Raw genomic sequence first — 14177 nt, 5'->3', positions numbered from 1 at the left:
ACCTAACTTGAAATGAATTTTGGCTCGTTGACATGCCCCACATCTAGTAACTATAGCTTGGACATCCTTTTGCATATTCGGCCAATAGAAGTGTTTCTTAAGGACCTTCAAAGTTTTATGAACCCCAAAATGACAATCAAGGCCTCCTCTATGTGTTCCCTTTACAATCAACTCCTTATAACTTCCCTTTACCGCACAAATCTTATTACCCTTAAAGAGAAACCCATCTTGGATTGAATAATCCTCAAAACTGCCCTTAGTCCATTCATCCATAATCAAACTCATCTCTACATCATTAGAATAACTATACCCACTCCATTTGTATCGCACTCAACTTCAAAGACTTGGTTGAAATCGGGTAAGGCTAAAATGCATGCCTAACATAGTTTCTTCTTGATCACACCAAAAGCTTCATTGGCTACCGAACTCCACTCAAAGTTACCATTCTTCATGTACTCAGTGATGGGTGCCATAATGGTGCTAAAGTTAGGCACAAACCGCCAATAGAAAAAAGTCAACCCATGGAAACTTTTAACTTTGGCTATTGTTTTGGGTTGGGACCAACACATAATTGTGTCCACCTTAGTTTAATCCACCATAATACCCTCCTTGGAGACAACATAGCCAAGAAATACAATCCAAGGTGAGAAAAATTCACGTTTCTCTAATTTCGTCGTATAGCTTCTTTTCCCTCAAAACTCTAAATACTTGTCTCAAATGCTCCAAATGGTCTTCTTCACATCTACTATACACCAAGAAGTCATCAAAATAAACTACAACAAACCTCCCTAAAAATGGCTTTAACACCTCGTTCATAAGCCTAAAAAATGTGCTAAGTCCATTAGACAACCCAAATGGCATGACCATCCACTCAAATAACCCTCACTTGGTCTTAAATGTCGTCTTCCACTCATCACCCTTCCTCATTTGAATCTGGTGGTATCCACTCCTAAGGTCAATCTTTGAAAAGATTGTAAAACCATACAATTCATGCAACATTTCATCAAGCCTAGAGATTGGGTACCTATATTTGATGATAATATTATTTATGGCTCTACTATCAACACACACCAACCTATAGGTTCCATCCTTTTTGGGCACTAACAATGTCGACACTGAACACGGACTCATGATCTCCCTTACATAGCTACAACTCACTTACTCATCAACCTGCCTTTGTAATTCTTTAGACTCCTCCAGTTACATCTATAGGCTAGTCTATTAGATAAAGGTACGCCGGGAACAAGGTCAATTTAGTGTTCTATGCCTCTCAAAGGTGGTAGTCCGGGTGGTAATTCATTTGGGAAAACATCATTGAATTTTTTATGTAAGGGTTGGATTAATAGGTGTGGGTTACCCTCATGCTCATTCTCTTTTCTGTTGGTTATGAGTAACGCAATGACTAGTTTGTGTTTAAGTAAGGTTCATTCAATTTTGTGAAGTAAGGTTCATTCAATTTTGTGACCACTCAAAAACAAGTTTTCCTTTTTGTTTTCTGCCTTAGGCATGGTTTTATGTAAATGGGATGGTTTCAAGGGTGCTAAGGTTATGGTTTTCTCCTTCAACCTAAAGAAATAAGTGTTTTTTCTACCATCATGCATAACTCCCCTATCAAATTGTCATGGTCTACCCAACAATAAATGGCATGCATCCATCGAAATCACATCACAAACTACCTCATCAACATAACTAGTGCCAATAAAGAAATGAATTATAACATGCTTGGTGACTTGAAGTTTGCTCCCATTACTTAACCATTAGAGATTGTAAGGTTATGCATGGGCTATGGTGGGTAGGCTCAATTTCTCCACTATTGTTGATGATGCCACATTCGTGCAACTTCCACAATCAACTATTACCAAGCACACTCGACCCTTGATGGTGCACCTAGTTTGGAAAAGATTTTTCCTTTGTTCTTCATTTGGGCTAAATTGAGCATTCAAAACTTTTCTTATAACTAGCATGTTTCCATTATCTGCTTCCTCCACTATTATCCCCACTCTCGTTTTCATCTTTCGCACTATCTTCCTCGTAAGCTCCTTCAATCTCCTCATTTCTTTAACGTCATCACTCGCTTTAGCTTGAAAAGCCCATAACCATGGCATTTAAACGCTATTTTTGGGTAAGTAAAAAAAAAAGGTCTTGGCACATGCTCTTGCCTCATAAAATTAGGCTAAGTATTGGCTATTTCTGCCACCTTTTCCTCTCTTTCCTTGGTGGATGTTTCGCCCTTGTTGTAAGAGGAACCCTCTTTGAAAATGAGTTTCCCCTATAAAATTCTTAGGTGTCGCTGCCTTCATTCCCTTCTTTTGCTTTTCCACCATAATGGCCAACTTGCATTATCTTCAAAGGTGCAAAAAGATTGCAATTCCACCATATAGCAATCTTTTAATTCAAACCTTCCAAAAACCTTACATGGTTTGCTCTTTTAAGTTTGGGCAATCACTTCTCATCAGCAATCTCTCAACTCCCTAATATACTATTATACACTCTTATCCCCTTGCTTAGAGTGTGCAACTTCAAGTAAAGGTCTCGCTTGTGGTTTTCGAGCAGAGACCTCTTCTTCATCAATTTCTTCAACTTTTCCCATGATCTAACCTTATATTTCCCTTCTCTGTCCATTTGTTTCCTATTTTCCCACCAATAATAGGCGTAATTTTTTTAATTTCAGAATTGCCACTTTGCACTTCTTGACATCCGAATACTAGTTGAACTCAAAAACTCTCCCAATCTCATTAAGTCAATCTAAGAAATCATCTGGATAACCCCCCTTCGAATACTGGTATATCAACTATAAGCCCCCTATCATCATCATTGTTTCTCCTACTCCTATTCACTTCGAATCCACTAGATTCACTACTAGTGTCATTTCTTCCTCATAGAAATGCTGCCAAGGAAGTTCTAAGGTGTGGGGAAGGTCTTTGTTGGTGACAGTATGGTTCAACGTGTGGTAGGGTGTGTTCCTAGTGGGCTTGGTTCTGGTTTTGGGTTTGAAGTCTCAAGAGTTAGAGAACTTCAACATTTGCCATTAAGTTCATCTATTTCCCCTCTCAACTAAATTGTAGCAAACTCCCATGGTGGAGGTGTTGAGGATGAGCTAGTTTTGTTGGACATTGGATGGAAAACTTGGAAAGTGTAATAGGTGTTTGTGACAGGTTTAGTAAAATGGTTTTGGTGGTTTGATTTTAGGTATATTGGTTATGTTTTTAATGGGTAAGTGTTTAGGGTAAGGATGGGTATTATGTAGGTGTAAAATATGGTGTTTGAAGCTTAAAATGTTGTGGAAGAGCTCAAAATGTAAAATTGGCTAATAGCGTTTTTACGGCCAAACTAATGCAAACCGGCAAGAAGAATAATAGAGATGAAAGAAAACTCACTCACGAACCGAAGCTTGATACCACTTGGTCCATTTTTATTAGCTTAGAGTGAGCCAAAACACTTTCAAATAGCTCAAAACAAACAAATTCAAATTGGCAGCATTTTCTCCTTATATGAACTAAATCGGCAACCCAACAACAAGTGAAAGAGACACAACCCCAACAAGATAACAACTCACAAACTTGCCAAACAATCCAAGGCCTAAAGGGAATCCACCACTAATCTTTGGCAAAGATTGAATAAGCAAAGACAAAGCAACTCTCCAAGAGTTCAATTTTCATTCAATAAGTCTACCCCTTTTACAATGGAGAATTGTGGCCTTATGTAATAGCCCTTCAAAATATCTAAACAAAATGTCTAATCGTACAAGTACGCTTCCATTTGACAAAATGTAATCTAAGCCCTACGTGGCGTCAAGATTTAAATAAGTCAAACACAATTAACAAGATTACATGGAAAAGATAAAGTGCGATTCTAATAATCATTAAACTAAATAAATACAGATATCAATATTCTTTGGCTTTCCTCTTAGCTTTCCTAAAAGGAAAAGACAATGAGCCGCTAAGAGGAGACAACCTTGTTTTTGTAAAATGCAACATGCATTGGTCACGTTTGTCATAACCTTGTCTCCTTGTATTGATTGCTCCCACGTGCTAGAATTGATTCTCCCTTGATTCCCTCCCAAATAACTTTTTTGCGTCCCATTTTTGGGCTCAAAATTCACCAATTAAAGAGTGGGGTGGATAGGGCTTGAATTGGACTTTCAAAACCCATCTTGTATAATGTTTTCTCCTTGGGCCGATCCATTGGACTTACAAAGAAGCTTGGTGGCTTGTTTCGTACAATAACAATCCATTATATAAGACAGACTTATCCAATTATAGAGGGTAACTGCCAAATATGTTCGCTCTACTTTGGACATAGCTCACTTCATGTAAATCTGTTTGCTCCAATCCAACCGCACCTCACTCCAATTTGGTCATCGCCTCACAAGTTATCCCGAGCTCAACTCGCTCCAAGCTACTACTTGCTCCGAGCAAGTCCCCCATTCTCGAACAACAATATCCATTGACATTGTAAGGATTGTTGTGATTGTTAGAAGGTAATCTATGAAATAGTGTTAGCATATCAATTACCAAATACATCATTTTTCTATAATGAACATTAAAGATCTAATAGATTTTCTCAATTTTCTAGGCTGAAGCAATATATATGAAAATTGTATATCGGACGGTAAATGGATCTTTGAGAAATTTCTAGTGCTATAACAACTATTCTGTCAAACATGTCCCAGAGACAACACCAACGACTTGATTATTATCAACAATTTTATGCAACGAACCCATCAATTACTTTTTTAATTTTATTTTAATGATTTACTGTTTTACTTTCTAAAACGTATAGCAATTTAATAACTTTATCACACATGTTAGTTTTATATAAAATTGATGGTTTTTACAATAAAATCATAACCTATAAATCTTAGGTTTATGTAACTTGTTGGGGGTACCTAAATATGCCCTTATCAATCACCATAAATGTGATATAAATCATAGAAAATCATTAAAAACCTAACCTATAACGGTCAATATCTCCCTTGTATATAAGGATCACAATTTAAGCCAACGAATAATATGGGTGGTCATATATATATTAGGGGTGTTCGGTTCCGGGTACCCTGTACTTTTTAAGAACCGGAACCAACGATTCCTTGAAATTTGGAACCAGAACCGAAACCGATAGTTCCGTTCCTAGGTACCCAAAACCGGAACCGGAACCGTTGTTACGGGTTCCGGTTCTGGGTACCCTGTAATTTACATGACCCCCCCCCCCCCCCCCCCCCCAAGTTTTTAAAATGGAAAAAAAAAAAAACCCTTAAAAACTTACAAATACTGACCTGCCATTTGTTAACAAAATAAAATTACAATTATAAATTTAAAATTACAAACTCCATTACTTTGTAAAGGTAGATCTCAAAAGTCAAACTAACTTACTTTAAATGTTATGAAATATAATATAAATGTATTCACATTACTTTTTCTACAAAAGTTTTTATTAACCCCCCTAATCTTTAATTTTATTTTATATTAGTCTCGGTTCCTGTCCTGTTCCTGGTTCCTAGTTCCGTTCCGGTTCCGGTTCCTAACTATAGGAACCCAACCGCACAATAACGGTCCAAAATTTGGAACCAAAACCTACCCATTGTGACTGGTTTCGGTAGGAACCGAAACCAAACCCTGTATCCACCGGTTCCGGTTCCAACGTTCTTTTGAACACCTCTATATTATATGATCAATGGATTGAGATGGATATTCACATTTACTATGGGTTTGGTACTCCACAACAAATTAATACGGGGCTGGATAAAAATTCGTGAAACAATACAAACTAAAAAATCGAATGGTTCATTGCAAATATGGTATGAATTTTCATTTTTTTTTTTTTTCTAGAAATTGAGGTACAATACAAATTTTCAGTTTTTGGTTTATACGAATCAAATCATATCATTAATTTTTTTTTTTTAATTCTTTTTAAAATATCCCTTGAAATTACAAAAACCCCATAGAAAATATCATAAATCCTTGTAAAAATATTTTAAAAAAACCGATAGAACCGAACTGTATCAAACCATTGAACTAATACGTTATGATGCGGTTCTCAAATTTCCTGATAAGGTGCGGTTCAGTTCAAAAGTGAATCTCAGTTTAGCTTAGATTACAACATACCTTCCATAAGTAATTGCACTACCTACTGCTAGACAAATTTCAAAAGGCAAATAATAAGTGGTATTTGATTCGAGCCAACCCCACGTATTTTGGGCAGGTACAGAATCAACCTGTCTGCAAAAACATAGAGCAAGTAAAGTAAATAGGTTATCAGTGATTAGATGACCCACAACGGAATAGGAATAGCCACCTATCCTACCCTCTTTCTAACCTTCTCTTTTTTGTGACTAACATAAATAAAAGTGAAAATTCTGCAGAAATGTTGTGTATTTCTTTCCTTTATTAATTCGTACTCACTATCACTTTTCTCAATCTGATGTTGATTCAGCGTGACTAATAAAATCTCAGCTACAATTCTGGAAACATCGAAAAGGAAAATTAAAAAGGTTAAACCCCTTCTTTGTTATAAATTAATGCTCAGTTTTAAATTCAAGCATCACAAAACAATTTCATGCATCAGGTAAAACTTCAGCTTTATCAGAACTTTTAAGCCTTTTTTCAACTCTTTGAATGGACTCTTCTTCAGCTATTATGATTCTCTAATTTAACCTACCATTCTATCACATTGTTATTAAATTAGATAATTGACATCATTAATTTGTTAAGAATGCTTTAAAAAAGATGGTTCTAATAAATTTCAGGCGCACTCTTTAGAAAAGAAATGCAATAATTAAAAGTAATCCGATTCATAGGTTTATTTTATGTACCTTTTTTGTGAGGTTGTTTAATATGAAGCATACTCAAGAGTGTTCCAAAATCGTCGAAAACCCTTTTATGATTATTAAACACACCTTTTAAGATTACAAGATGACGTTGATCTATTCACTAATATATAACCTGAGTGTTGATTTTGTTGTACATAATAATGTTAAATCAATCGCAGTCAAAGTCCATACTCCAAAAATCTGAACACTGAAAGAAAAGTGAGTCTGTGGATAATAAATGCTGGTTTAACTACTACCTTTATTTTTATATTAATTTTAATTTTTACCAAAATCAAATCCTTTCACTTTCTTCACAGCTACTGTAACAACAGATTAATGGGTCCTTTCTCTCAATGTGCAATCTCCTAGTCTGTTTTCCCATTCTGTCTTGTTCCTTTCACTCTTCTGTTTCTCTCATATTGAGGACACAGATCACCCACCACCACCACCCACCATTTATGATCTTCAACCCCTTTCTTTCTCTCTCTCTCTCTCTCTCTCTCTTTTTCTTTTATTCAGACCCACATTAACATTTCAACCTAATATTATTCCCTCACTCTTTCACTTCCTTCTCGCTTAAATGAGATGCTTTCATGAACCATTATGACTTCATTTAGCTCTCTTCTTCTTTGCCCCACTTACACTCTTCTCTTAATTGCAGTTTTTCATCTTCTTTTCTCTCCTGTCTCTCCAAGGGTAGGGCCTTTTCGTGCTCATTCACATATAATATACAATATTTTTGCTTATTAATACATTCATTTGGATGTTTTTGTGTAGGGCTTGTTATTTGAAGAGAAAACAAGGCTGGGTTCTATCCCACCTAGTTGCTACAACAAGTGTAACCAGTGCCACCCATGCATGGCGGTTCAAGTGCCAACTCTACCAGGCCAGAAACTAGCCCAAGCGGGTCGTCCCCTGGAGTTTTTTGACCCATCATCGTCACTTTTGGGTAACAAGTACTCAAATTACAAGCCTCTGGGTTGGAAATGTCGCTGTAATGGCCACTTTTACAATCCTTAAACTCATATTTCAGATCAAAATGGTAATGGGTTTGTCACTGTGAAAATTTTATTTTCTTACTTTTCAGTGTTTTTTAAATTAAGTCTAATAGGATCCTCGGATTCCTTTTGACATGTTTGTGTCAGCAATGGTGATATATAGGTTGAAGTTTTATACAATATTGTACAGAAATCTTTCTAAAAGATCTTTTAATTCTAGATATTATTCTTGTTGCTACCTCTTTAATTGGAATTTTTTGCTAACTTATTTGGTGTGCGTGCTCAGAGTCCTCGGATTTTGATTTTCTTTCTTTTACTTTTTTTTTTTTTTTTTTTTTTTTTTTTTTTTTTTTTCTTTTTTTTTTTTTTTATGTTTTGATGTTGATTTTTTTTTTTGTTTTTTTTTGTATGGGCCGCCGGGGACTGGCCCGAATGGGATGGATTTGATAAATTACAACACCACCCCAGGTTTTGGACATGTGCGTATTGGCTAGATTAAGCACAAGTATTAACAAAGTGACTGCTATATAGATCGGGATTCTTTACAAAAAGAAGAGTGTATTTTACATTTATCATCAGTTTCTTCTTTTTACATATTTTGATGCATGTGTATGAACTAGATCAAACAAGATTGAACAAAGTGATGATAATGATATTAGTAAACCCTCCAATTGGGTGACACCAGAGGTTTCTTTTTTTTATTGAAAAGTTGGATGAAATTAAAAAACTGTATGTGAACCGAAAACCAGGATTCAATTTTTACACCAAATTTTTTCCTTCCAAGAAGTATATAGTTTGAATTTGGTGTTCGGTTCTTGTTTTGCTCAAACCCCCCAAAACAGTGTTGTGTAAAAAAATAGAATTGCCACCTCTACCAGAAGATTTGGTATTTACATTAGGCCGAACAACTTGTGCATACCCAAGGTTTTTCATAACGACAACTTGATACCCAAAAGGTTTTGAAACGACAAATAGATACCTTCCGTCATGTTCGGTTAATGATTTCTGTTTATTAATAGTAAAAAGACTAAAATGCCCCTGGAAGTTTGAAATTTAGTTTTTTATAAATTTAAAAATTTCTAAAAAACCCCCTAGGTTTACAAATTTAACTAAATACCCAATATATAAAATTTTTGTAAAATAACAAAAAAACCCCGCCACCTGCAGTGCCAGATTCCGGCCACCACCGCCGGAATCTGGCCGAAAAGTTGCGTTACGACACAGATCCATTGGATCTGTGTCGTAAAGTGCCGCTATTTTCTTTTCCGGCAAGATCTGCCACAGATCTGGCCTGAAAAGGTCAGATCTGGCCGGAAAAGGCCAGATCTGGCCGTCGAAGCAGCAACCAGATCTGGCCTTTTCCGGCCAGATCCGTGGATGATCTGGCTGGAAAAGGCCAGATCTACGGCCAGATCTAGCCGTCGACGTCGCAGATGGAGTTTTGCGGCGTCGACGGCCAAATCTAGCCGTAGATCTGGCCTTTTCCGGCCAGATCAGCCACGGATCTGGCCGAAAAAAGCCAGATAACCGCTTTACGACACAGATCCGACGGGTCTGTGTCGTAATGCAGCTTTCCGGCCAGATTCCGGCGGTGGTGGCCGGAATCTGGCACTGCAGGTGGCGGGGGTGTTTTTGTTATTTTACAAAAAATTTATATATTGGGTTATTTAGTTAAATTTGTAAACCTAGGGGGTTTTTTAGAAATTTTTAAATTTATAAAAAACTAAAATTCAAACTTTTAAGGGCATTTTAGTCTTTTCACTATTAATAAACAGAAATCATTAACAGAACATAACGGAATGTATCTATTTGTCATTCCAAAACCTTTTAGATACCAATTTGTTGTTACGGCAAACCTTGGATATGTGTAAGTCGTTCTCCCTTTACATTATTATACATTAAGTGACATACACAAAAAAAGAGTCTTGAAGCCCTTTTTCAATCATTGAGTATTTTAATCGTTGTTTGATCACTTCGATGTAATGAAACATTTACTTAAAAATGACAAAAAGAATTTTGGTTTCCAAGTACTATATTTATTGGGTTCATCTCATTATACTAAAATCATATTTTATAATTTATATCCAATCGTAATAAATACTAAAAAAACAAATGAGATCTGCATTATAAAAAATGTAAAATTCTATTTTTCAGATGTGTTTCTATTTTTCAGATGTGTATCATGTACAAAAACAAATAATTCATATATATATATATAATGAGACTTTAAAAATTAAAAAAATATATATATATTGTTCATTTTGATGGGTACGTTGTTTTTCGAATTTGGCATACCCTTTTCATTTTTCTTGTTTAGTATTTGTAAAATTTTACTCATCATTTTACTGAAATTTTATTGAAGAATGATGAAATATGAATGTCATGATTGTGCTAATCACTAAGATTACGACAATTACCCAAAATTACTCAATCAATTAATTCTCTGATTGAAGACAATTACATTATTTTGTTTCCTTATTGTATAGCTAAACTTTTGTATAAATATGAGATATATTCATAATTCAAAATAATTCAATATGATACAATTGGAATTCATCTAAAAATATCTCTCAGACATACTCCGATCTTTCAGTTGTCTCTTTTGCCCTTTTAAAAATATCTCTCGAGCATGCTCCAGCTTAATTCAAATTCGCTCTCTTGCCCTCTCAATTCTAACATGGTATTAAAGCATCCATGTTGAATCAACTTTCGTCCAGCTAGCTTTTCCTTTCCGTCCCTGCAATTTAAATAGATACTCAGTTAGGATTTTTTTTTCCCTCCAATGGTCATCTCCAAGCTCGGTCAACCCACTTTAACCTAAGTTTAGGATAGTGAGTAGCTAGTTATATGGTTATATGCATGTCTAAGAAAATTCTACCAACAAGACGATAAAAGTCTAAGGAGACTGGGTTTTAAGTGGGATCGTTTGTGAACCTCTAGTGTTTCTTGGGAATTTTCCTTGTACATATTGAATCATTTTCAGTACTTACTACTATCCTAGGTTATCAAGCTGTTCTGCCAATCAACCCACACATAGGCATTCGGGTTAGATAACTTCTTCCATAATCAAGCTTCTGCCAATCAACCCACTCTAGCCTTAACCCTTAAGTTCTACTTCAGCCTGCAAGACACATAGGCACTTGGGAATATTGCCCAGTGGTCATTATGCTTGTCCACGTGGTTTACCCAAGTATAAGCGATGAGATTGTTCGGGATTTTTCTCCAGCTTATGTATGGTTTGTCTTGCAGACAAACACCTCCACAAACAACTGGAATCTTTCTATTAACTCTCCTTCTGGAGACTCTTCACTATCTTCCCTAGTTTCCTTCCTAGGAGATAGTCCCTCAGTGACAATCCTCCCGTCTCACTTGACCTCCCATTCGGATAGTTGATTGCGTCTGTCCAACCATTCAAGCTCCCTCTTCGGGTACTACTTATCTCATATCTAATAGTAAACAAAATTCGCATCCACTACGCCAACTTGGAGTTTATGACTTATACAAACCACAAGCTTGAGGGGGAATGATGAAATATGAATGTCATGATTGTGGCTGATAACTAAGGTTACGTCAATCACTCAAAATCACTTAATCAATCCATTCTCTGATTGAGTGTAATTACATGATTATGATTGGCAATCATCCAAAATTATTTAATCAATCAATCAATTCCCTGATTGAGTATAATTACACTATTTTGTTTCTTTATTGTATAGATAAACTTTTGTATAAATATGTGATGCATTCTCATACAATAGAATTGAATTCATCTAAAGATATCTCTCGGGCATACTCCGACCTTTCAGTTGTCTATGTTGCCCTCTCAAAGATTTCTCTTAGGTATACTCCGTCTTTCTTAAAATTGTCTCTTTTACCCTCTCAATTAAAAATGAGAAACGGGCGATAAGGAGAGAGAAGGTGACTTAACTTTTTATATAAAAATTTAAAATTTTGACTAAAAAAGTCTCTTTATCTTTTTATATTTTCTTTTCTCTTTCTTAAAATAAAATCTTTCATTTTAAATAAAGATTTTTAACGCAAAACTACAAATGAGAATAAAAAAAATGTATATATGTAAGACAAAGTTTTCAAGATGAATAAAATAAATGGTATTTTGAAAATATTATTTCAGTTGGGTAGATAATAAATTTTACATTTTTATTCTTTTATTTGTGTTTTCAAACCAACACATTTTCATTTTTAACGTTTTTAAATATTAATTTTAGACTAAAATACTGAATGTCTTTTTATTCTACACAGTTTCAATATATTTAATATTTTTAAAAATACAAGAAATGGATATACAAAAAATAAATAAAAAATAAAAAAAATAAACGCATACTTTCCAACTTATTCCGTTATTCGTTCAAATTAGGCATGCAAATGAACCGAACACAAACGAACACCCCTGTTCGAAACTCGTTTGATAAGCACAAAGGGGTGTTTAAAATCGTGTTCAAACTCGAACGAACACAGAATGATTATTCAAGTTCGTTAGATTAATCAAATGAGCAGTCCGTGATCATTCGATTAACTCGTTCGAATAACTTGTAAATATCTGTTCGAATAACTCGTTCGAATAACTTATGACAGTTCGAATTCGTTCAATTAACCAAATTAGGTCTGTGACTGAATTGAATTTGGATTTTGGGCCGGGTAAGGGAAAATGTGGAATTGGGTTTGGATTTTTGTTTGAAAATTTGGGCTAGGCCAGGTTAGTTTGTTTGGTTCTATATATATATATATAACACACACAAATTATTATCATATATTATATATTAATCATAGATAAAATATGTTTAATATGTTTTTATTATCAAAATTATAGGTTATCAATATATTATCATTACTAAATTATCATAAATTTTAAATATCTACATATATATATTTTGTTCAACACCCATAAATTCATAGTTGAATGAGAGTCTATTATAATAATGATCAATACATGTGTGTTTATATATATATATATATATATATATATATATATATTATATATATATATATATATTTATACTATATATATATATATATATATATATAGATAGAATTTTGATAATTTAATAACATATTAAACATATTTAATCTATGATTAATATATGTATGATAATAATTTTGTATTATGTGTGTGTTTATATATATTATCATTACTGTCTACATATATATTTTGTATCAACACCCATAAATTTATAGTGGTATGAAAGTCTATTGTAATATATAATTAATACATACGTGTGATTAATTTGTAAATACCTAAATATTTTAAATGTCTACATATATATTTTGTATCAACACCCATAAATTTATAGTGGTATGAGGGTTTATTGTGCTATATGATCAATAAAATGTATGATTAATTAAGTTATTATGTTATTAAATTCATCATGTTATATATCATTTGTTATACAATATGTTATATTCATAAATTTGTTATACTATATTTAATTAAGCTATTATATTATTAAATTTGTCATGCTATATATCACTGGATTATACAATATGTTATGTTCATCAATTTACCATACTATATTTAATTAAACTATTATGTTATTAAATTTGTCATGCTATACATTAGAGCTGGGCATTTGGGACCGGGCCCAAAAGCCCAGCTCTAAAACTCGGTCCTTAAGAGGACCGGACCTAGGAGGCCTAGTCCCAAAACGGGACCAGGCCTAAGGAGGAGGGCCCGGGCCCTCCACTGGGCCCTCCTCTAAGGCCCGGGCCTGGGCCCAAATTTTTTTGTATTTTTTTAATGTAGTCCCCTGCCAAATTACTAAAACCCCCTGTTAATTTTAAAATAAATATAAATTATGAGGGCTAAAATGAAATTTTATAAAAAAATCTTCCAGGTCAAAAAAATTTATAAATTTTACCCTTAAAAAATACTAAAAACCCCCTATAAAATTTCGTTTTGCCCCTAAAATATAAAAAAAATTGAGGGGGGAAAATGAAATTATCTAAGACCCATGGGACCGGTCCTGGGCCCATGGGACCAGTCCCGACCAGGCCTAAGGCCTGGTCCGGGTCCTGGTTTTTCTCATGGGCCTGGGACCGCTCCTAGGCCCATGAGTGACTGGTTCCATTTGGGACCAGTCCCAAACGGGCCCAAGCCTGGGCCCGCAAGGGACCAAGTGATGTATAGTAGAGGTGGGCAAGGGACCGATCATCATACAATATGTTATATTCATCAATTTACCATACTATATTTATTATTTATTAATTGAAATGCTATCTCATAATGTTTAATTGTTGATTACATTTGGAAAAATATGAAACCATTATGTTATTAGATTTGATATGTTATATATCACTTGACTATTATGTTATTAAATTTGTCATGTTATGTATCATAATAATTTATTATTTTTTAA

This window comes from Pistacia vera, unplaced genomic scaffold (genome assembly GCF_008641045.1).
Source record: "Pistacia vera cultivar Batoury unplaced genomic scaffold, PisVer_v2 Contig583, whole genome shotgun sequence".
NCBI classification, from domain to species: Eukaryota; Viridiplantae; Streptophyta; class Magnoliopsida; order Sapindales; family Anacardiaceae; genus Pistacia; species Pistacia vera.
The sequence above is the reverse complement of the archived record's forward strand: the minus strand, read 5'-3'. Positions refer to the sequence as shown.